This window comes from Harpia harpyja, chromosome 10, assembly GCF_026419915.1.
Source record: "Harpia harpyja isolate bHarHar1 chromosome 10, bHarHar1 primary haplotype, whole genome shotgun sequence".
Lineage (NCBI taxonomy): Eukaryota > Metazoa > Chordata > Aves > Accipitriformes > Accipitridae > Harpia > Harpia harpyja.
Window position 1 is genome coordinate 23,334,976 of NC_068949.1, and position 23,844 is coordinate 23,358,819.

The 23,844-nt window shown below is 41.2% G+C and overlaps 1 long non-coding RNA gene across 1 annotated transcript in view; it reads left to right on the forward strand.

The window, feature by feature from the left end:
• Positions 1 to 13,039, forward strand: part of LOC128147279 (uncharacterized) — a 42,566-nt gene extending 29,527 nt beyond the window's left edge. The window contains exon 3 of the long non-coding RNA XR_008236986.1: positions 12,939 to 13,039. This is a non-coding gene — a long non-coding RNA (uncharacterized LOC128147279). The remainder of the gene's footprint in view (positions 1 to 12,938) is intronic.
• Positions 13,040 to 23,844: the final 10,805 nt, after the last annotated feature.

Consider the following 23,844-nt stretch of genomic DNA (forward strand, 5'->3'; position numbering starts at 1 on the left):
AATTTTGTAGTCTACAACTGGAAAAAGTATTAGCCACATCCAAACCCCTGGCTGACACAAACTCAAAATAGCTGAGGGAGGGGAAATAGTAGCTAACGTTTATCTGTACTCCATGGTTACATGGATTTCAGTAGAAGTTTTGGCCTTGTTCCAGCTTGTGTATGAACCTTGCACAGCATTTGTGAAGTGCTCCGCATCAGTTTGAACACACCAAGTAGAACAGGGACCTCCTGCATTCCCTCACCTTCCTGCTCTGTCCCTGAATATGTGAGAGCAGCCAGTGGTTTGGAACCCTACTGTGGAGCTCTTGCGTCCTCCCACTCACAACAGACCAACACAATGATCTGTAACTCACCTCCCACATTAAAAGTGCTGAAGTTAGGGTTGGTCATTAAGTGACAGCACCAGATACCTGCTAGTGGAAGAGTCCTTCTTACCAAGTCACTACTGGTTAGGCACTCTTTCTCTTCTTTGATCGAGTTTGTTGTTTGTGTTGAGGGGGTTTTTTTAGGTACCAGTGTACTGTGTATATATTTCAAGCACAGTGAGCTTGTTTGAAGCTTCTCTTTGAACAGTAACACTCCACTCAGGCTCTGAACAGTCACTTTCTGAAGTCAGATACGTGCCCAGAAGCAGAATCTTTGTCTTGCAAAGAAAGAGCTGGTTCTGTAGAGTAGCGTAATACTGAGATAAGTCAATGAGCCAGTGAGTGGCTCCTAAAACTGTAATGTTTTATGCTTGGATACTTGCCTGCAGTACATGGCACTAAGAAAGGTGTGAAATTTCTCTCTGCCTTCCTAGAAATCTAAGGAAACCAATGAATAGGCTTGGGTTTTTTTCCTCCTCTTTCTTTGCTGATATACAAAGAAATTGAGTAATGGTTTGCTAGATCTTCAATAATACTTGAATGGTCTTTGCAAGTGCTCCCTCCTCTTGATCACTCCCAGATGCAAATGGAATGCATGGTCTCTGTCAGGACCTAAACAGGCTGGGATCCAGGCTTGCAAATTTGTCCTGGAATGATGCTTATTTGGAACATCAGATTTAGGCTCCTCAGAGAGCACGTCCTTGGGAACAAACTTTTTCAGTGAACAGCTCCTGGCAAGAACAAATTTGATACAGAAGTAAAGTAGTCTGAACACGTCCATGTCTTACCCAAGCCTGTATTATTCTCTATAGTTATGTTACTAGTGAGTTAAATGGCATATTCAAAGGTTTGTGTCAGAGGGTCAGAGAAGGTAAATCTACTGGGAATGATGGAGTGTTTGTGTCAAAGACTTAGGCAGCAGACATCACCAGAAGCTTGTCTGTTTTTTCTCAACTGTATCAGTTAATTTAGGAAGAGATATTACCTTTGCCTACAAAACTTGCCCCAAAGCATTTTACTAGTAACATAACTGCTAGCTAGGATTCGGTGAGAACTACCCAAACATGGTACTAGTGAAAGATACTATCAGTTTAAGCAAGGATATGAAGTATTAAATTCTGTTGTATCAGATTGATTTCCCATGCACCTTGTTTCTTATCAATATACTAAGATACTTGGCCTTTCACCACTCTTCCAGTGAAAGTTCTTACTATTTTCAGAACGTCGTTGTTCATTATTTCTCCAAGTGGAAAAAAACAACAAGCTTGTTAATGTAGTATAAGCTGGAGACTTAAAACCAAACCAAAAATCATGTTTCATTAGAAAAAATACCAGCTTTGGTACTTAAAACCAAAGGAGCAGTTTCTTTTTCATTGCTAAGACTTCATCCACTATTTAATGCAATACCTGATTTCCTGTGCCTCTGCTTTATTCCACCAATGTTTATCTCCTTATTTGTCTGCCTTTTTCCATGCAGGTACCTTCTCTTGTAAATGGGAGGAAGTCCTCTGCCAAACTTCAGCTACCCCCTAACTGTCCTCCAAAAGCCTCTTCAAGGCCTGTCTTTGCTGCACTGCCTACAAATCACTGTCACCTGGCAGTCTTGAAGCTGGAGGCCATCTGTGACCATGGTGACTGCTGATTTATGTGAGCACACCCATCTTCATTGGTATTCATGCCACCTTCTTTCACACATTTTTCCCTTAGTCACCCAATTTCTTGTCTTGGGAACATGGAGTGCAAAAAGTCTGGGGTGGGAACTGCCTAAAATAATGAATATAAGGTGCAAAATAGATGTAGAGCTTTGTGAAAAATATATTGAGAAATAATAATATGTTTGGAGTGCATATTTGTCAAAACAAGATTGTATCAAATATAATTGCAGAGGAGGACATATCTACAAAAATATGTAGGCCAGAATCACTGATCCAGCCAAAGACTGGAAGGACTTTGGTCACTTAAATCACTCACAAACTTCAAAGCTAGACAAGCCTCCATTTAACTTCGGGTAACCTTGAAGCTCGTCTGAATTTTCTCGTCTTTCACAGCTCTCAGGGAGCACCAGAGCTTTGACATTTTTGGGACATATCCTCTTTCATATGGCTAAACCCCCAGCACTGGTGGCTGAGAACGGGGCATGGTGTGGCAAAGAGTTTTCTGGTAGATCTCTACCATGTGGGACTCCTCTGTCCCAGAGACTTCTCAATGGATACATTAGGAAAGCTTTACGGCTGCCATGTATCTCTGGAAAGGGGCCAAACATTTACCCTTTTATAAAACTATATTAGGGCAAGATAGGAGAATATATAAGTGGGAAGCACATAAATCTGCATAAAGAGAACTTGTTATATGAATTAGAAAATACATTGTTTGGGAAAACCTGTGTCTAGTAAGCATAAAATTAATTTAGTGGTAGTTCAAACATTTTAGAGGAACATGCTGTATTCAACAACAGGGGCCGACTCCTGCCATCACTGAAGCAATAGTAGTGCTGACGTAGTTAGGACAGAATTCCAAAGGTGTTAAGTGAAGATTGTTTCTTTTTCATGGCCACAGATGACACATAATCTCTACATTGCCCCTATCCTGCCTTTCTACATTTTCACATGCCATAGCAGCAATCTGAGATGACTTTGGAAAAAGCTGGCTTATCTATGCACAGAGCTGTGCTGCAGAATCAGCCTAACCTTTTTGATTTATTTTTCAAAACTTTTCTGCATGGTTTCTGTCTTGATTTTCTTGTCAACATGATTTAGTGCAAATCTCTGGGGATTCCATGTACATTATATGAAACTGGTTTTATTGTTGTCGGAGCAGACTCAAGCAAAGAGCTTCTGTTTGTGGAACTGTTTTATGTTACACACATTAATAACGTCAAACTTCTGAAGGAAATTCTACTGGAACAATGTAAAGCTGCCTTTGCAGAGCAATCTCTTCACTCTTCCCTGTAGTCTTAATTTTTCTCCATTCCTTGCTTCCCTTGAACTGTTTTTGGTTTGAGACTTGGCTGATTAATAGCTTTGTGTCAGTGCTCTAATTTGAGCCTGATTTGCTAGCAAGGTGCTGAGCACATTGGTGAGTCAGTGGGAGTGGCTGGTATTCAGCAGTTTTGCAAACCGGGACGGTTACTTCAATGCCTCAGTATGGGTTCAGGAGCCTGATTTAGGCTCGTATTTTTATAAACCAGAGTCATGACATCCAAATGTATTAACTGATGTGTTCTTTGAATAATTACAGCTAGTATTTTTAAAGATGGAGTCACTTAGCCAATTTTTAATGGGATATGGGTGTCCAGTGTCCTGAGCGTCTCTGAAAATCCTGTCCTGTCCCTTTTGTTCAGCCTAACTCCAGGCCAGGAGGAATATCTTTCTTCTATGTATAAGCTTTGCTGAATATGTGTTTGGTTCTTCTGCTTGCTTGAAACTGCCATACCAGTGTAATTGGGACATGGTGAATGCCTTAAAATGTGGGGACAGTCAAGATGCATAGATTACTGTAACTCTGATTTCAGTACATGAGTGTACTGAATGTGTTCAGGGCTGTAAAGGGCGAACAAGGAGGTAACAATAAAAGTCTCCATGTTAAGCATTTTTCCAAAAGGTCCTGTGAATCTTTGGTCCTACTGAATCTTGTTGCATAAATTGACCCAATGAACATGTCAGATCCTGAAACTTAGCAAGCTTTTGCAGGTGGTGTCTGAAGTGAGCTGCAACACAAGACAGCCTTTGATAGGTATATGAATTTGTATAAGTGTATGAGGAATTGCTCACATAAATCCCTGTGCTGCCACAGTGATTTATTACATGTGCAAACCTCAGAACATCAAAATGGAACTGTAGCTGTGCTGGCTAACAGCTGGACCTGGAATGAATTAATACAATATCATAATTCACTAAAGGAGCTCTGCTCATGCCACAGAACCAGAGAGCAGAGTATGAGTGCTTTATCACCCTAGCAGTGACCTGAGAGTATATAAACAAGTGTGTAGTATATACTGCTGTTCTATCCATTGTCCTATGCATTGAGACATTATTTCTGTGGCATCATACTCAGATTTAACTAATAAATGCAATCAAGGTGGTAGTTGGATGAGAGATATCTGGTAGTACTAATTCATGCTTTAAAGGGATAATTCTTTCAAAAAATATGTGAGTTTTTAAAGTTACTCCTCCAGAGCTCTGCACAATGGACAAGTCAGTAAGTAAATACAACTATTTCCACTGGGCTCCAGCTTCTGACAGTACATTTTGCCTTGTCACCAAGAGCTTCCCACTTTTTTCCTCTGTCACTCAGACCACTCCCTTGTCAAAATTGACCAAACCTGCACCATGCCCCAGAAGCCAACATGGGTCTGTTCTGCTGATAACTAGGGAGACTGATGGGTCTCAGCCTGGGAAGTCGCTTTTCTAAGAATACCCGGTCCCACGTTTATATCTGGGCACTGCCCTCCTGAGCCATTTCAGTTAGTATGAAAGCAGTGTTGTCACACAGGGAAGGAGGTGGTACTCAAACTAATGAAAATGTGACCCCCATGCAGGTCTGTTCTCCATTAGTTACAATTTCAGAGTGGTCTTTCACTAGAGTGTATTTCACTAGAGTGATTGCAGTCTATCCTGGCTGAGAGGCAATGAATAATGTCTAATTGGAAAAGGAACAGGTTTTGGCAGTTACCTCAAAAACTGGTAAATCAAATAACATTGACTACCACAACTGTTTGTATATGTTGAAGGAGCCAAAGAACTAAAACCATACTGCTAATTGCAAATGTTAGTACAAAAAAATTAGAAAGCAGGTATTACTTCTGCCATTTCCTTTGACTGTTTTTTTATAATATCCTATCATCTTCCCTATCTGAATTGACTGATGCACATGGCCAGATGAATCAAAGTCTCTTTCTCAGCTACCCTTTAGGAAAGCTGCACAAGGTGGATGAAATAAATTCTGGAACTGAATGCCTCAAACTCTGGGACTGGATAGCCTCATCCTTCTTATCACAGCCACTAGCAGAGACAGTGAAGTGGTGTAGGCTGTGATGTATTGAGGAGCTTACCTGTAACATATATTACTCATATATGTTGCTGTGATCTATAGAGATTTTCAGGCAGAAAAAAAGTGGAAACCCAAGTTGTGTGAAAGCTTGCTTGCTTGTTTCAGGTTAGTTGTAGTTTTGCTCCTTAAGAAGGCAGCCTGCTTCAGAAAGGTTTATGATTTCATCTCTCCTGAGACCCATCTGTGCATTGGACAAGATGAGTGACCGAATGGTGCCTTGTGCCCCCATCCCAGAGAAAACTATGAAATCAACATGTGTTTTGTATTTGGTCTGATCAGACGTAAAAAAGGAGAGATATTTCAAGAATATTTCCTTCTGTTTTGAGGGAGCACAGAGACTGGTCAGCAGCACTGCTTTCCAGTTCCCATGTTTTTTCTGCAGACTGAAGCGGCTGGGTACGATGGCAGTGCCGTAGGGCTGGGCTGCACTGCACTGCTAGCAGCATGGCAAACAAACTCAGCAGATGTGAAAACTTATCTTTTCCCCCATTCATAAATACAGATAAACATAACACTTGCCAATAAATGGAAAAGGGGCATGGCAGGAGGAAAAAGACCATGGTCAAGGCAACTTGAAGGCTGCTGATCCCCAGCCTTTTGGCCTAGGCTAATATATTCTTTTTTCCTATATTTTGCTCATAAGGCTGCTGGCATCTTGAGCAACTTCAGAGCCCTCTAGTCTAACCCTGGAGAAAGGGCCAGTTCTCAAGTATTAACACAAAAGTAAGCCTGGATCCTACTTATCTTGTCAGCTATGACATCCATATCACAGCACATATTTCTGTGCACAGCTCTCTGTTCTTGTACATATATCACACATACAGTTTGTAGATATTTGTAGGTGAAAGATGCAATCTGCAAAGTAACATCCCAGAACTCCATAGGTTAACGTAAGGGGTACTATTTTTCTTACTCTCCCCCTATTTCTTTCTTAACTGGTGTTTGAAGCTCTAATAGTCCAGTAGCCCTGCTGCCAATTTGAAACTGCCAGGAAGCTGATGCTTTTATTATGAACTTTCCAGACAGGATATTCTTCCTTTTTATTGTGTTATAAATCCTGGTCATAATGCATTTGTCTAATTTGTTTTCTCTTGCTTCTAGGAGTAGGCACTATCTTTTCATTTACTCTTACATTTAGTTGTGAATGCATTATCAAACTCTAGGAATACTTTCTTCTCCCTCATTCTGTGCCCCTTTCAAAGCTCCCCCCACGACTTGGGCAGTTCATTTACTTCTCAGCCCCCATTAATCATTGCCATGTGTGCCTCATTTTGCAGCCCATACTCTGGGCCACTCATGGCTGTTGAGCAAATGTGGCAGACACACATCAGTTGCTGGTCATACTTTATGGAGTGAACAGACCACACACAGACACAACCTCCAAAGGCTGAGAAGTCAAAGGCGCCCATTAATTTAAGACAGAGCAGCTTTTTACAGTCGGAGACAGAGGGGGGAACACTGACTTTTGTTTTTGCACAGAAACTGATTATGTGGTGATTTATTTTAAAGGGAGATCAGGTCAGATCTCTGTTGATAATATATCCCTAGGAATCTATTTTAATATGTATCCAGCTTGAGGTTAACCTCATCAGTTTAACTGGAGTTTCACAAGACAGGGATTTGGTCTATTGTTCTTTAAATAAAATATGCTTCACATAGGTGATATAAATCTATTTGCACATTCCAGGAGGTGTATAAATAATGTGTAGCTGCTTTGAGCTGTTCAGTTGGTTCCAAGTTGCTTAATTGTATGGTTCTTCTAGGTTTGTAATGTGTCTGGCTGCTGCAGCAAAGATGCAACAAGAACAAAACACAAAGAAATATGCTGGTGTAGTAACAAAGGAAATATTTTTTCACACAGCATGTAATTACGGACTAGAACTTACTGTTGATGAATGTCATTGAGGCCAAGAGTTTAGTGAGATTCAAAGTGATACTGGATTTTTATAGGCCCCTCCTGTAATAACTCTGTCTAAGCACAATAAAGAAAAAACCCCAGAACTTATAAAAGTTCTGGGCTTCATGATGAAGCCTGAAGTCTGTGACAGTTTTAGGATGTCAGCTAGTAAAGACATTAAAATCTGAAGTTTCTGCTAGACTTTTCCATGGTGCCAGTGGTGGCTCGCCTAAAATCTGAGTCCTAGCGTTGTCGGAGTACTCACTATTTATCCTGTTAACACATTCCAGTTACTTTTTATTTTCATGTGCTCATGTTCCTGTCTAAGGGTTCCTAAAAGCTAAAGCAATGAATTGTAGTGGATTAAGTTTGTGTAAAAATACTAGAATTAACATGTTGTGTGGCATGTTACTAATGCAATTGTTCTATATAATAATAAGCTGACTTTTCTTTCTCTTTCCAAATAGTAGTAACCCAGATTGGTGTATGTGTAAGAAGACATGTTGAGTTTCAGGAGTATACACAGCTTTATAAATATTTAGAAATGCTAGAAAAAGAAATTTACAGAAGTGTGCAGCATAAAATGAATAAGGAAGCAATAAAGTCTTTCCCAACCTTCTGTGCATGCTTTGCATGCCCTATCGGGGCCCTTCGGGAAGTGCAATTCAGTGTTGCCAAATACTTACTTTTGGCCTTTCTCAGTGTGCTTTCAATCTGTCCATGTTCTGAGGGTGAAGGAAACTCAGGTGCCAGTATCATGTGCATAAACCCATCTGGGCCCTGTTCAGCACAGAGCTTGCATAACTTTTTGGGCCAGAGCTATTGCTAGCTTGGTGCTAGAGGTTTGGAAAACCTTTCCACTCCCTCTCCCTTCCTGCTTCTAGTCTGAGCCTTGAGACTTTCAGCAGCAGATGCAGCTCAGCCTACAATCCTGCTGCTGTGACTCAAAGGTATGACAAAACATTTCGGAGCGTCATCATTAAGTGTGTTGCTAGCATCAGGTTTCAACATGTTCACAAATATTGCTCCTTCAAAAATGCTGACATCAATGGCAGTAGTTGTACCCTGACGTTGAAAGTTGCTCTCCAGAGTAGCCATCAGATCACCATTCCTTTTGCCAAGGTGATCCTTTTACATTGCATTTTCTTCTATGAACCTTTGAAGTTAATCTCATAAAACCCAATGTAGCAGTGTGTGTGTCATTGACAATAGTCCTTTTAAAACATCTTTCCTAGACCATTACCATCTAGTCTAGTAATTTCTATTTACGTGAAAAGTGCATTCAAATTAAGTTAACATCTGACATTTTCTGCAAACCATATACAATATGACCTCTTTCTGATTCTACTGCAGTAGTCTATATTGCACTGTTGTCCTCCTGCCAAAGACTGTATTTGCCTAGTCAGTGAAGGCATGGGATGACTCTGTTGATGTACCCAACTCATGAAGAGATGCGTGTCTTTTTATTTTTTTGAAGCACTAGGAAACTAGTGATAAGTCTTTCTCTACTATATGCAGTTAATTTTCCACAGCCACCAAGCACCTTTTACTGACTCAAGCTGCAATGAAATAACAAAGAAATGGATTAAATTTCCCAAGACCACATTCATTACAATCTGTTTATCATAACAGCTAACATTCAGGCAAATTAAATGCTCAGTGGAAGGCAGAGCAATTTCTTTAATCTGTGTAGCTTCAAGCATCACCAGAAGATGATGTTCACAAAGTGTAACGATTTTCACATAATGCATTGTGTGGCATGGGAACAAGAATATACATATGTACATACCTATGTACATATGTGGGTTTTCAAACAAGAACATACCTGGCAGGCTTATATTTGTCCATACCTTGGATGGTGACTGTGTCTGACTATCAAAATTGCAAGTGAGTGTGTTCTTATATCAATCACAGTAAAGTTCTTGTTGAAGAAAAAAACAGAGTACACTCCTTGTACACAGTGCAATAAAATGGCACATGGCAATGTTCTTAAAATGGTTGGCGCAGCCAGTAAAGCAGGAGTGGTACTGATGCCATATCCAAATACATTTATTAAGTCAAGCTGTATGACTGATGGTTTTAATGCTTGTTACATTTGCACATATTCCCTTAGTTAATATGGAGAAGACAAAAATCTGTCCCCAAGCTTCTGGGTAATAATGGCAATCAGATTGACTTGGCACAGGAGATTCATCATTGTAGTCCAGCATCTAAATCAGTACCCCCAGGCTTTGCCCAGTAGTCCCAAATGTTGTCGTCATCTCATCACTTCTGGAGTATGCGGGCTAAATGATACTCAGTCTCTTTTCCTTTGTCTATTCCATCAGGGTCAGTCAAGCAAGGTGCCAGCTAAATAAGGAAGCTGCTTATTTGTTAGGAATGGTCTCAAAACAGTCTGAGCACAGAGACAATACTCCAAACACACCACTGAAATACCCCAGTAGTAGCAATCTCTGTCACTATTTAACCCAATGGGGTTTCATATTCATAATACTTAGGGGTAAGCGCTGTATCTCCCTCTTCAGCTGCACCATATTATGTGTTTTAAATGTTTATTGATTTATGTGTCATAGATATGGTTTCTATTGATAAACATTCTCAGACAAAGGCTTTTGTACAGATAGGTTTCCTAAAATACTTTGAAATCCCAAAGGAAAGCACTAGTCTAGCAACTAATGGAAGTGGTGGGATTGCAAAATAAAACTGTGATTATTTTAACGGCTTGGAGATAATGAAAGGAGTTTTGAGGGTAATTCATTGGAATGAAAGGACAGATTTCTATTCTGTTCTATTCTATTCAATACGAGAAATGATTATACCTTGCAGTCAGTGTCCCATGATGGAGCGTTTGGTGCACAGGACCTCAGACTGGGAGTCAGAACAGTGGGATTTCTGTCCCAGATCCATGTCTTGGTGTTAGACTATGTGCCAGTCATTTAATTTTCTGAGTCCCAGAAATAATGAGCTTTACTTTCCATCTGAAACCGCTTTGAAAGCTACAGAGGAAAGTTGACTCCCAGCTTGGTCATTAAGGGTATCCCAAATTAAATAGCAGAAGTATTTCTACATGCTTATAAGGTATGTGTCATAAAGATGTGGCGCTCTGATCCTTTGTGTTTACAATATAAAGCACTGACAGTCCCAGAGTAGAGCGGTTTATTCAGTAAACAAATAACAGTGTGTCCTGGTTTCGTCTGGGATAGAGTTAATTTTCTTCCTAGTAGCTGGTATAGTGTTATGTTTTGGATTTAGTATGAGAAGAATGTTGATAACACACTGATGTTTTCAGTTGTTGCTAAGTAGTGTTTTATACTAAGTGAAGGATTTTTCAGCTTCTCACGCCCAGCCAGCAAGGAGGCTGGAGGGGCACAAGAAGTTGGGAGGGGACACAGCCAGGACAGCTGACCCAAACTGGCCAAAGGGATATTCCATACCATGTGATGTCATGTCCAGTATATAAACTGGGGGGAGTTGGCCTGGGGGGTGGCAGATCGCTGCTCAGGGACTAACTGGGCATTGGTCGGTGGGTGGTGAGCAATTGCATTGTGCATTGCTTGTTTTGTATATTCCAGTTCTTTTATTATTATTATTATTACTGTCATTTCATTATTATTATTATTATTTTTATTGTTTTCTTCCTTTCTGTCCTATTAAACTGTCTTTATCTCAACCCATGAGTTTTACTTTTTTCTCCCGATTCTCTACCCCATCCCACTGGGGAGGGTGAGGGATGAGCAAGCAGCTGTGTGGTGCTTAGTTGCTGGCTGGGGTTAAACCACAACACAGTGAAAGCCCAGTGACTCAGGGTATGTCTTTCAGGAATTCTCTGTAATTTGTACATGTTTATTTCAAACAAATGCTAGCCCAATGACTTGATATTATTTAAGTATTTCAGAACATTAGGGATTCCATATACAGAACTTACTTCTCACTCATCAGTTTTAAACCTGAGACTGAGACAGACATAGACTATGTAGCAGAACACAGCAGGATGTATGCTCTGTCCTAGGCCTTTAATACTGGTATTTTTGTCTAAGCCCCTTGGTAGATCAGCTGTTGGGAAGCAAGTCTGTGTCTAAGGTTTGTGGGCAGCACTTAATTTACCTCAGTGGGATGGTGGCTACTTAGAAGACTAGAAAGTCCTGATTTTCGGAGTGCAGATTACATTGAGAGTTTTGAGAATTGAAAGAGAAAGGGGATGGGTCAACAAGGCATTATGCTTACATCTCCCATGAAGAATACAAAGGCCTACAACTAAACTGGGTACTGAAAGCAGGCTACCCATGGCAGGCTGGGACTCAGCAGGAGTTAACATTCCCAGCTTCAGGTAGATTGGTCAAAGGACAAATACCTGGAGGTACTACTTTACTCTGTCCCTGGCATTATAGACATTTTATGTTAAATGTCCACCCATTAGGATAAGAGGCTGCCTTGGCAGGAAATGGAGTACTTTGGGAGCATGGGAATAGAGAAGGATCCTGCAGCTTTAAACAAGTCCCCTAGAGGATGTTTTGAGTTGGGCTTTTGAGTGAAGCTTTCCAGGTTAGTTTAGCTTAAATTTTAAGGCAGAGAGGGGGAGTACTCACACCGTATTAATTTATTCTTTGATGAAAAAGAAATTTGAAAAAAAATCTGTGTGTGCAATAGCTGGACTGTGAAAATCAGTTCAGTGATGCTCCCAACATGCCTTTAGAGCCTTTAACGGAAAGCAAGATTATGATGATGGTGACTATTATGATTTCTTCGTTAAGTTTACCACTATTTATTATGATTCTTTATGCAATATAGATCTGAAATTAGATCTAATGTTCTGTATAAGGTTAAATCTCCATGATGAAGGAGAGAGAAAGGAATCTGATTTCTGATTTCTCTAATGCTATTTTTTTCTCAACCTTATCTTTGCTTCTAGTTTTGTTTCTCTTTCTTTGTTTCCGTTTAATGTTGCTGTGCTCTGTTCCTTCACACTGCAAATGTTTTAGGCTTGCTGGGGATAGATAAAGATTCCTTCATGGCTGACAGATATACAGAAAGAAAGCAAATTAAATCCCAGCAGAGAATAAGTGCTTTGTTACTCTCCCAAGTTGCTTTCAAGACTTCAGTTTTACAAGTGAAAATACTGAGAAATAAACTTGGCTGCCAGTGGTGCTGAGTAAGAATCCACAGGTCAGAGATTTGGTGATGGGCCTTGGTCTAAAGTATTACAAGCTTAGGTTCTCTTGCTTTATTAATTTCCAAAGATGTTTAGATTTAGCATCTCTTTACCTATCTTTTGGTTAAAAACAAGTATAAAGAAATGCAAAGAAGGCAGAAATCCTAAAACAAATATCAGAACTTTTCCAGATCTGTTCAGTTCAATTTGCATTTAAAATTAAAAATTAGGTTACAGAAACTGGATTGGTGTTTCATCGAAAGCAATCAGCCTTAAATAGTTCTGAATGAAGGAAAAAAAAAATCTATCATCACCTGCACTTTTGCTCTTCCATTTGTCCATGTAAACAGTTAAATCTGTCTCTAAACCTACATTATTTCAGCAATTTCACTTTTAAAATGTGCCCCCAACAACACAGCTCACCTTCTCCTACAGGTTTTTAAGTTTTTTTTCATTTCTTCACTCTCCTTTCCCAGAGTGGATGGGGCAAGAATGAGCAGAAGACCCCTCTCAATTCTTCCATGAGTGGAAGGGAAGAAATTGTCCTGAGCCACAGACTATTTCTGCTCTTTTAAGGTAGGAATAATATCAAATCTTGGAAAAGGGGATCACAGGAAAGGCAGCCAATCTGAGGAAGATAATTTTACAGCTAGTCATGGACATTGCATAGTTTTATTGATTGCTTAGCATTTTCCTCACTATTTACTTTTGTGGTCTGGCACACTTTATGCATTGCGCCAGCTTAAGTTTCCAGCTAGATAAAGATATTTTGCTACCTGTAGAGATAGACGGGAAGTCTCATTACTGATGAAGCTTGTTGTTCCCTAGGTCAGATCTGATCCCTCTTTAAGATGGGATGTCCCTATGGATTCTGATTAGAGATGAGAACATATCAGTGAAAGAAAAAATATGTTTAGAATTGCTCAAACCAAAACCTGAAATGCACTTGGACTCTGTTCAGACCCCTTTAATGTTGTTGTTGTTGTTATTATTTGCTCATAAACATTCCAGTCTGTTGACAGAACTATTCTTCACAACAGAAAGTTGAAGTAGCCATTATAATGCATTTATGGAAAGCATTTCAGGTTCATAAATTATTACTGTTTGTATGGAAAACCTTATTCTAAGCATTATCTATATCTTATCAGGGAATAACAACATTACCTGTTAAATTGATGAGCTGTGTTTAACTAACAAAGATGGCTTTATGTTTTCTGTGTGTATATGTGTGGGTATATATTAATAGATATGAATGACCCTGCATAGCCTGCCAAAGAAGAATCAGTTGTTGAAATGGTTTAATGATTAATTAGGCCAGGCAGAAACATATGCCCACACACCCTGTCACAACTGCACAGCAAGACACTCCCTTTGAGGAAGCATGGATTTCTTGCACATATGGTCTGCAATAGACTCAGACAAATAAAAACTTTCTTGACTTTCTGCATTAGGGACAGGGAACATGTCTGTGGACTCTGGTATGTGTGGCAGCCCCTAATTAAATTGAAGGGGCTGGAAATACGGGCAATGTGATGGAGTGGACAAGTGTTTTCTACAGGGCTGCACGCAGTAGTGGCAAAGCTGGAAACAAAGCCAGGTCTCTGAATGATTATGTCTATACATCCTCCTCCATACCACCCTGTCTACCAGATAAAGAGAAGAAATAGGCTGTGATGGTGGAAGACAGAGAACGAAAAGTAAAACTTTATCTCTGCTCAGAAGAAAACTGTCTTGGTTTTCAGAGCCTGCTTGTTCCCTTTACATAGTGCCCAGCAAGAGAAGTGTTAAACCACATTCAGAGCCCTCATTCCTCCTGGGATTTGGAATATAACAACAGATGCCAAGGTTATCTTTGTCCTATCTGTCCAGTGAGGCTCTAGAGCAAGCACAAACAGAATGCTGCTTTCTTCCCTTTTTACTATCAATACCAACAAGAATCATAGTTTACAGTGGTTCCATTTATATTATAAAGAATAAAGGTAGTAGGACTCTCCAGAGACTCTAAAACAGTTTAAAAGTAACTCAGAGTCTTTTGAGGACAAATAAAGGCTGCTCATTGAACAAGTGCAAATCTTTTTTTCTAAAGGAAGACAATGCTATCTTGACCCCTCCCATATCAGCTGGGAGCCTGCAGCATTTACCACAGCCAAGGTTGAAAACCCTGACACAAAATCCCTGAGCTGTTCAAGATGACCTCATAGCTGAACCTTTCCACAGTGTAGTTTCTCTCCTTCCCTTGTTTGTCTGTGCAAAGGTGGTATAAATCACCATAATCCTGGTTTAATAATTTGTAATGATTCTGATGTAAAAACAAGGCAGTGCTGCCTAGTGGGTACATGATAAAATCAGGACTAAGAAAGCCTGAGATTTCTTCTCTGCTCTGCCACTGGTTTGTGGGGTGTCCAGGGTCATATTGCCATTCTCTGCCTCAGTTTCTCTGTTTGTAAAGTGGAGGCAATTATTTCACTTTGCATTTTCTCACCATGGATATGAATGGTGGTCTGTGATGTAAATAAAGTGGAGTCTGGCTTTTAATTTTTTTTCTGTATTTTTGGCCCTCATCCTTGACAGCTCTGTACTTCATGCCATCATTTCCATTCTGCACTTTTCATACAAGACTAAATGGAAGAAGACTCATTCCTTGATGGTAGCCCATGCACATTAGCCAAGATACAATGTTGGCAGGAAAAGCGGGACAGTGAAGATCCAGGCCATTCTTCCTGACAGCAGAAACAAATGTGCCTCACTTTTGCCCTACTATTTACTCAAGCAGAAACCACAACAATAGAGATGGGAAAAGATCTGAAAGAGCTGTCACAGAACAAGTGCACCATGCCAATAATTTGAAGGATTAAGGACCCCAAGCCGTATGTACTGACACAATAGCTGGGGCCATCCTGTTCACTGGGTTCATGGATTAGAGGGATATTTCATATGATTCTGGTTTTCTTTTCAACTCTGGTTGAACAAACATAGCCTGTGTGCTTGCAAATCCCTTGTTAGCAATGCAAAAAGTCAATACAATTTCCCTTTCACTACACTCTATGGTTTTGCCTTTGGAAAATGTTGCAGTTGCTCTGTCTGGATGCCTTCACAGAATCAGCATGACTTTGTGTCTGGTTTAAATGTGTGATGGTGAATGGTGGGAGCCCAGAAGAGGGGCCTGGAGTCAGTATACCTGCATTGAAGCTGCAACGCTGAGAGACTGACCTGAGTTGCAACGCTGGATTTTCTTGTCTAAGCTGCTGTCTTATGGAGTGGGGTAGTTCACCCTTGAAGTGCACTTTTGCTCAGACTATGGCAATGGCAGGGTTTGGGATCAGTGATGTCACAGATTTTATTTTAAAAATTTATTTATTTTACAAATAAAAAGATGGTGTTGCTTTAGTGCTGTGGAAAGTTTATATGGGTTTGAGTCAAGCAGGGATTTTTCTTCCTCTCACATCACTGCCAGCATGCTGCTAGCAAGCTCTGTCCCATCCAGTTCCTGTGCCAGCTCATGCAGACGATCCCCATTCCAGCACTAAATGGCAGCAGTGGGCCTGTTTGTGCAAAGACCTAATGTGTGCCTCCTCCAACATAATCTAGAGGCACAGTTTGGGAATTTCATGGTCAATGTGATAAACTCTCGTAATCATAAAAGATGATCACAGAAGTCCCACAAACTTCAGTAAGTTAGGAGTATTTGTGCCAATGTATTTATTACATATGAACATTTGTCATTAAGAATCTACCAAGCTACGTGGTTTGTGGGTGCACAGAAGAATTTCAAGGGAGGTATCACAGCTCCTGGAACCAGCATGTGGACTGAAATGCTGTCTAGTGAAGGATCACTTTTTTTTTTTAAACTCACAGTACAAAATTTCAGCGGAGGGGCAGGGAAAGCAAATGTGTGGTGTAGCCAAAGTCTTCCTAGTAAGAAGGATTCTGATACATTTTTGATTGCTTTTTGTCTGTGCTGCCCGGTCATCTGTTTATCTCTGTTTTCTCATACCAGTTATTTAGCCATTACATTTATCTTGTTTCAGTGAAGGTATTTAGATTAGCATTAAAATTCCAAAGCACCTGGGTAATGTCTCGGCGTTTTAAGTGTGGTGCAGTCTTTGTATTTGCACACAGGACAAACCCTTTAAAGAGAGGGATGCCTGTCAATTTTTTACTGTGAAGGCTATTAGACAGTTGCTCTTACAGGCCTCTACCTGAAGTATCAGCAGTGTTAGCTTCCTCCTTGTACTTGTCCTTGAGAGACACCGTTCCAGAGAAAAATAGAGCTAATTCCTTGCTCTCTGGGCAGTTTGCTGAAGATGCAATCCCTGTAGGGAATATTAATTCACTCAGCCTGAGCTGTGTCTGCATTGAATTCAAACCAGTAACTTTGTGATGAAAGATTTGCTCCTTCTGGTAACATAGCTCCTTGCAGGAAGGGCTGAGTCCACTTCCTGACGAAATGATTGGCCCTGCTACATACTTGTGTTCATGCTCTCATGTTCATGTCATCTTAGGCTGACTGTTATGTTACCGGCTTGGCTGCTAGTAACATAACAGTCAATTACATGCCTTTTTTAATACAGCAGGGGCACAAGCAGGAAGGCAGGCTTCCTGCTTTTGAGTGGAGCCGGAAGATGGGGCATTTCAGGAGACAAATGTTTGCTATTTACAAAACGCTTAGCAGATGGGCATCTGTAAAGTCACCTGCTGACAGCAGTAAGGTACAAAGCCCTCTGCTGTTACAGAGGAAATGCTGGCTTCTCCAAGATAGGCTGAGTATGGTTTGATGAGTTTTTTATCTGTATGAGCTAAATGGTGCAGGCTTGGTTTTTTTGGAAGATATCTGCTCTTATTTAGGTGGATGTTCAGAAAAGCTCAACAGGTTTTGAAAATTGGGTCATGTATGTAAGTATGCTTTCACTTAAAATCTTAGTTTCTCCACGGTTTGACTTGCAGTTGCCTGCTGCTGTGGGTGGGACTAGTTTGGTGGCCATGTCAATGCTAAGCTTGTATCGTAGTAGACCTGACTCCTCCATTGCAAGCAGAAAAGACCTTCATTCGTGCATTCCCTGTGATCCCATCAATTCATTTGTAGTGCTGCACAGGGTCCATAAGCAACTGTATAATCTTTCTAAGCATAGCAGGAGTGGTACTTTAACAGTGCAGATAAAAATATGGTCTAGGACTTCTTGCACTGAGAGGTGCTAATGCGGTAGAAGGGCACAGCCAGCTTTGCTTTGTGTTGCTGGTGGATCTGGCTGATAGGTGAACCTATCCTGCTAAGCACCTGTCTGCCTTCCCCACACAAGAGCCTGGAACAGAACAGCTATTCTAGATTGGTGGATTGACATTCCTGGGTCCAGGTACAAACTAGCAAATCCTCAATCTACTTAAGTTAAAGGTACTTGAGCTAGTCCTTAGAAGCACTGTTTCAAGAGCAGAGACAGGCAAACAACCCTTACAGACCCCGAACAGGTCAGGAGAGATCAAGGCTACAATGATTAACTGGCTGTCTACCTACAGCGCATCCTGGGCTCTGCCTCTTTTGCATGGAGATGTATATACACACGCATGCTCGCACACATTTTGCACTTCAGTAAGTCTCTAAATTGAAAATGAGCATTTCAGCTATTAGGTCAAGCCCAGGCCTTGCTTTGAGTTATTCTCAGACTGCTATTGTTATGATGCAGGGAGTCTTTTTTTTTTTTTTTGGAAGTGTGGGAATATCAGTGAATAAAATCTCAACCTTTTTTTTCTCATTGATGCTATTCAGTCTGGGTAATATGAGGTTTTGTGCCTAAGTGGGTTCAATGGTTTTGGCAGGATGCCACAAATTTTGTCACCCTTCTCTCTGTCGGATGAGAGAGAAACAGACATTTATTTTCTGCCCAACCTGGATTTCAGATTTGAGATTTCCCAGCTGTCCATTCTGCTCTGAGATGACGGTCACGTTCCTCTCTCCTGGGGATTGCAAGAAGCAGAGGACTGCTCGGGATCATTGCCGCAAACTTCCGGTCCCCATCTGGAAGGCAGCTAGCCTGCCTTTTGTATGTATTCATCTCTCTGAAATGAAGGAGGTTTTTCCAGCTGCCCTTGAGAGGTTAGTGTGTTTTTAGAGGGAGCAAAGTTTGGTGCTAAACTTCCTTTGTGTCTTCTGGCAATTGGAGCCAAAATACATTTGATCTTTTCTCAAACTAATTTATAGATTGAGATCTAATTCATTTCTTTTAGCAATTGGTTTGAATTATTTGGTGATATTTTTGATTTGTGGGTAGTATTCAAGTACAAACAAACAAACTAGATTCCTGTGGCTGTCAGTATATTAAAGACAAAAAGAACTTTGAAGGTGAAAAAGAAAGAAAACAGAACTGTAACCACTGAAGATGAAAAAAGAACATGAGATGTCATGACAGCCCGAGAAGGATGAAATTCCCTCTATGTCCACTGTGTTTCCTCCTTACACAAAGGCGGCACAGTCAGGCCTTATGTGGGTTGGTACCTTTGTGTATTTTGTGCATATGCTCTTGAGTATGGACTGGCTTTCCCTCACTTTTGCGGAGCACCAAAGCTGATCCAGGAGTAGTGCCCTAAGCATTAATGAAACCGAAATGGTAATATTACTCCCATGCAATGCAGGGTGAATGAGACAGGGATTTGTTAGGGATTTCCCCTCTCCTCTATTTGATCTTTTTTTCCAGATGAAGCGTTCAGTGATTTACCAGTCGGAGTCGTCTCTTGCCCCTTCCTTCATCTTTCTCCTTATTTTTCTGTGATTTGTATTACATACGATCAATACGACGATGGCTGCATTGAAAATCCCTTCATCTACCGCTTGCTAAGCCTTGTACCTATCTGCACCGAGGAACGGCTTTCCAAGCCCTCAATCCTCAGCAAATTTCACCACCCCGGGAGGCAACAGCGACCGACACACGCAACAGGTCGGGCGAGGGGCTGCCGCATCCCCCCGCTTCCAGGCTGCCGGCCGCTCCGCTCACCGCTTCCTCGGCCTTGGGTTTGGTTTATTTTCCCCGACTGGGAAGCGCAGGCCCCTTTTTTCTCTTCTTTTTTTTTTTTTCCCTTTTCTGTTGCGCTGGTGAAAAGGGCTCGCTCCGTGCCGGCGCCGAGCGGGTGGTTCCCGCGCCGCTGCCGGGCGGGGGGCGGCGCCCATCGGCGGCCGCCGCCTGCCGGGGGAGCGGCGGCTGCACGGCTCGGGCGAGCGGGGCTGCGGGGCTGCGGCGTCCCGTCTCGGCGGGCACGGAGGCGGCCGCTGCCTCTCCAAGGTAAGCTCCTCTGCGCGTTTAACTTTTCGGAGCAGCCGGGGCTTTGGCAGCTGGTCAATCCCCTCCACCCCCTCCACCCTCCTCCCGCGATGAAGATCGCCTTGGCTCCATTTTATTCTTGCGATTATTTATACCCATAAGGACTAGGTGTTCTTTAAAGGGCCATTATGCTGTGGGATATTAGCGCCTCTCTATTTTTTCCTAGTATCTGGAGAGGCAGTCGGTGTTACACCACGATTTTTGCAAGCCTTTATTCAAGCCTTGTTATTTGCAGGTAAAATCGATCGCAGATGCAGAGAAGTAGATTTGGGAATGAGTTTCGCGTGCTTGTAAATAGAAATGTTATTTTCCTGTCAGTGGGAAGGGGGAGCAGAATACAACGTTGCTTTTAAAATGAGAGGGAATGCACACGGGCATTTTCTGTGTGCCTTTGGACTCAGCAAACTGAGTGAATCTGGTATGGGGAGTCTGTATCTCCTTGTCCCGAGAGAGCTAAACCCAGGATGTATGCATTACGGTTGTTCATTCATCAGTGGCTGCAGATAATGCAATTACCAAGTCAGCGGCACATGGATGCTGCCCTGCGTGTGACACGCTGAGAATACTGTACTTTAGGAAGCCGACACTTGCTGTAGTTTGGATAAAACAGAAGCTGGGAATGGCAGGGTATGAAACCATTGTGTCTTTAAGTGGAGAAGAGGCTACTGGTTAGTCTCGCTGTCGTTCCTGAGGATTTGTATTTTGTGTGCTTCTATGCGGAGGTGTAAAAACCTCTTGCAATCTCTTCGTAAGAAATTCAGGAGTGAAAAATAATTGGCAGCAGCTTCAGGTATCACCAGTGCCCGATGAATGGTAGATGGTTGCCTGAGAATTCACAGTAGTTTTACTTAAATACTATCACAGAAAGGGCTTCATTTAGGTCTCAGTTTTTTATTTACAGATCAGATTCTGCAGCCCTGGTATGGCTACCTCTCTCCTAAGGTGTCTTGGAAAGGAAGGGAAAAAAAAATCACCAGCGTGATTACCATGGACATAACTATCTCTTATTTATTTATTAGGCTGTTAGGGTAATGAAGAAAAGACATGCCTGCCCTGCTGTGCAGATCTCATTTCAGCAAAACTGCCTGTGCTCCTGCTGTTACCCATGTTTGATTTTTAATCAGTAAGTGCCCTGTGCTCGTGTCGGTGCCATGGTTGCTACACTTCCACGCGTGGGTATCCACCGTAGCTCCCAAATCAAGGGGATCAGAATGGAGGCCAGATGATTGCTAGTGGGATTTGTTCTAAGCAGAAAGTGCTCTTGACTCTTCTACCCAAAGATCAGTGTTTGCTTACATGCAGTTGCTGCTTCTTTATTCTGCCTGGTACTGCTGTTACTGCTGCTGTTCTGGGGCAATATTTGGTACATTAGTATTTCATTTTTATGGATTATGCTACTGAAAGATTGTTCTCTCTTGTATTTGTTGCTACCATGTCATAATAAGAAACAGTATCTGTCCCAGACAGCTTCTCTACCTAAAAGGTATGGGAAAGCAAGGGGAGGTTTAGCTTGCTCAAGGTTACTAGCAGAGTTTATATCTCCTGACTTTTAAAGGCTGGACCGTGTTGGTTCTGCTGCACATATACACATCCAGAAAATACATATGTGTCACATTAGTGTCCCTAATGACTCCCATTTCCTTTACACTCCCATTTTCTTGTTCAGTAAGTATACTTATTATCTTTAAATAGGAATAATTATTTTTAAAGATAATCCTGTTCTATAAAGCCAATATTGATTGATAATACCATAAAAAGATATAAGTAGTGATATTTAGGCAGTCAAAACACAGCAAGTGTGCCTTTTTTGGAATACATCAGATTTTTTGTAAACATAAACAGAAACATACACACAAGCTCATGCCTAAGCTGTACAAGAAGAAAGAAACAGTGCCTAGTAAATTTCACATGCCCAGAAGGCTAACCTAAAAGTCAGGAAGGTAAGAATTGTGTGCTCCATGTGAATATTATTTGCAGCTTCCTTTTTCTTTACTATGTAAGTGATTCAGAGAGTACAAATGTAAGGATTCCTCCAAAGGAAGGTCATGTGATAAACAGGTCTCTTCTTGTGTTTTCTGTTTGTAGGGGAGGGAAAATATTTGGGGGGGGGGTGGGGGGGGAGGAGAGCTCAGAGAAACTTTGAAGCACTCTGCAAATGTTGAATTATGAGTTTACTGTTTTTGCAAAGCTTGAATCTGGGGGAAAAACAGGAATGTTAAACCTTTGTGCAAATTACATGTCCTATTTTTAAGAATGTGTTTTGTGTGTGTGTACTTGGGCCCATGCATGTGCATGCAGACACTCGGGTCACTATTAAGAGATGGCAGCAGATGTTGGTTACAGAATTTATTTATTCTGATGTGTTACTGTATACAGTGTGCTAATTAATTGATGAAACTACTACAGAATGCTTTGTCTTAATGGCAGCAGAGGGCTACACTGGTTAATTATCTGTTCCTCTATGTTTCTTTGGTGTTTTTTCAGTTTTCTGGTCCTTAACTTCACTAAATGCCTCTGTGGTCTGTTGTAGAACAGGGCAGGTGGGGATACCAAAGCAGTGCTGTTGATGTTTTTGTTTGGTTTGTTTTGAGCAAAGACTATGGTATATATCTCCTAAGATGGATGAACAATCATTGTGTTTTCTCTCTTTGCTGAGTCCTTTGCAATGAGCCAGAGAGGTTCTGTTGGTCTGATCCTGAAGTCTTCAATCCCTTCCATAATCCCATTAACTTCTGTGGAGCTATATATGTGAATGAGCATTATGGAATTAGGTTGTACAACGTGTGTTGTTTGTGGTGCAAGTGTTAAGACAGGGACAGCACTTTCATTGCTTAGCGTAATTTATATCAGAGCAGAGGCTACCTGTAAGATTATGGAAACTGCTTGCACCTTTAAAAGTGGACAAGAACTTTTCAGCAGAAGAGCTTTCTTTTTTGTGAGATATTTGCTTTGGATTTATTCAGCATTGGGAAATGCACTGGCAGCATGGATAATGTTCAGTGTTCTTTGAAAATTGTTTCTAATTAATTCAGGCCTTTGAAGTTCTCAGTCATGGGTACCTTGTTTTATTCTTTGTTTTTATTGTGTAAAAGAATATGCTAGGGCTTTTACTTGCTGCTCGAGATTTCTGAAGTAGGAGCCTAACAAAAGCCTGGGTTTTCAACAATGCTCGGTACCCATATGCTTCCCTTCACTTTTTCCTTTTCCTTGGGGGATTGGCACTTAGTCTGTATATCTAAACAGGGATTTATGAATGTGACCTTCGACTTTAGTATGATTTCAGCCTCTGTTCCTGTGCAAACTGTAGTGTGACCCTTCTACATGCCACAGTATAAGCAGGTTTTGGACTGACTTGGTATTTGGATCAGTTAGAGGAGAGGGTTTGGGAAGTGATGATGTTGTGTCTTCACACCTAGCTAAGACAGTGCTTATCCAAGCACCGCAGTAAAGGCAAATGTGCTACTGGAGGTGTCTTTCAAAGAAGGTGTCATACTGATGCCGTGCATGCTTGGGTTCTTCAGCGCTCCGCAGTTCTTTTTGCATGAAAATTGATCCATGCCAAACTGCAGCTCAGATAGTGACGGTCAGCCACTCCGTAACAACTCTGCTAAGTAGATATAGTTATGCCTCATTCACGTTGTTGTGTGTGGTTGCTGAGTGTTGCTGAAACAGACACTACATGCCATCCCAGAAAGAAATGCTATTTAAATACTAGAAGGAATAATACATTTTTATGTATGCCTTCTCATGGTCTCACTAAGATATCATGAAGCATGATTATGTAATTTTGGATTCCTGCATCATAGATGCTGTTTGTTGGAATGTGTTTAGAAAAACAAATAGTATTAGATGAGAATAATTAGGTAGAAAAACTGGTTTGTGATGTGCTTCTCAGATCAGACACTTCATATCAAAATTTGGGTGTGTGAATGCCTGTATGTCAGTCGGTCTTTTATTCTCTCTCTCTTCCTTTACTTTTACACCTGTCTAATGTGTACAATGTAAACCTGGGTGTTTGGGTTTCCTACCCATTCACAGTAAGAGGGGATGATCTGGATTGATTTTTAGGCAAGTT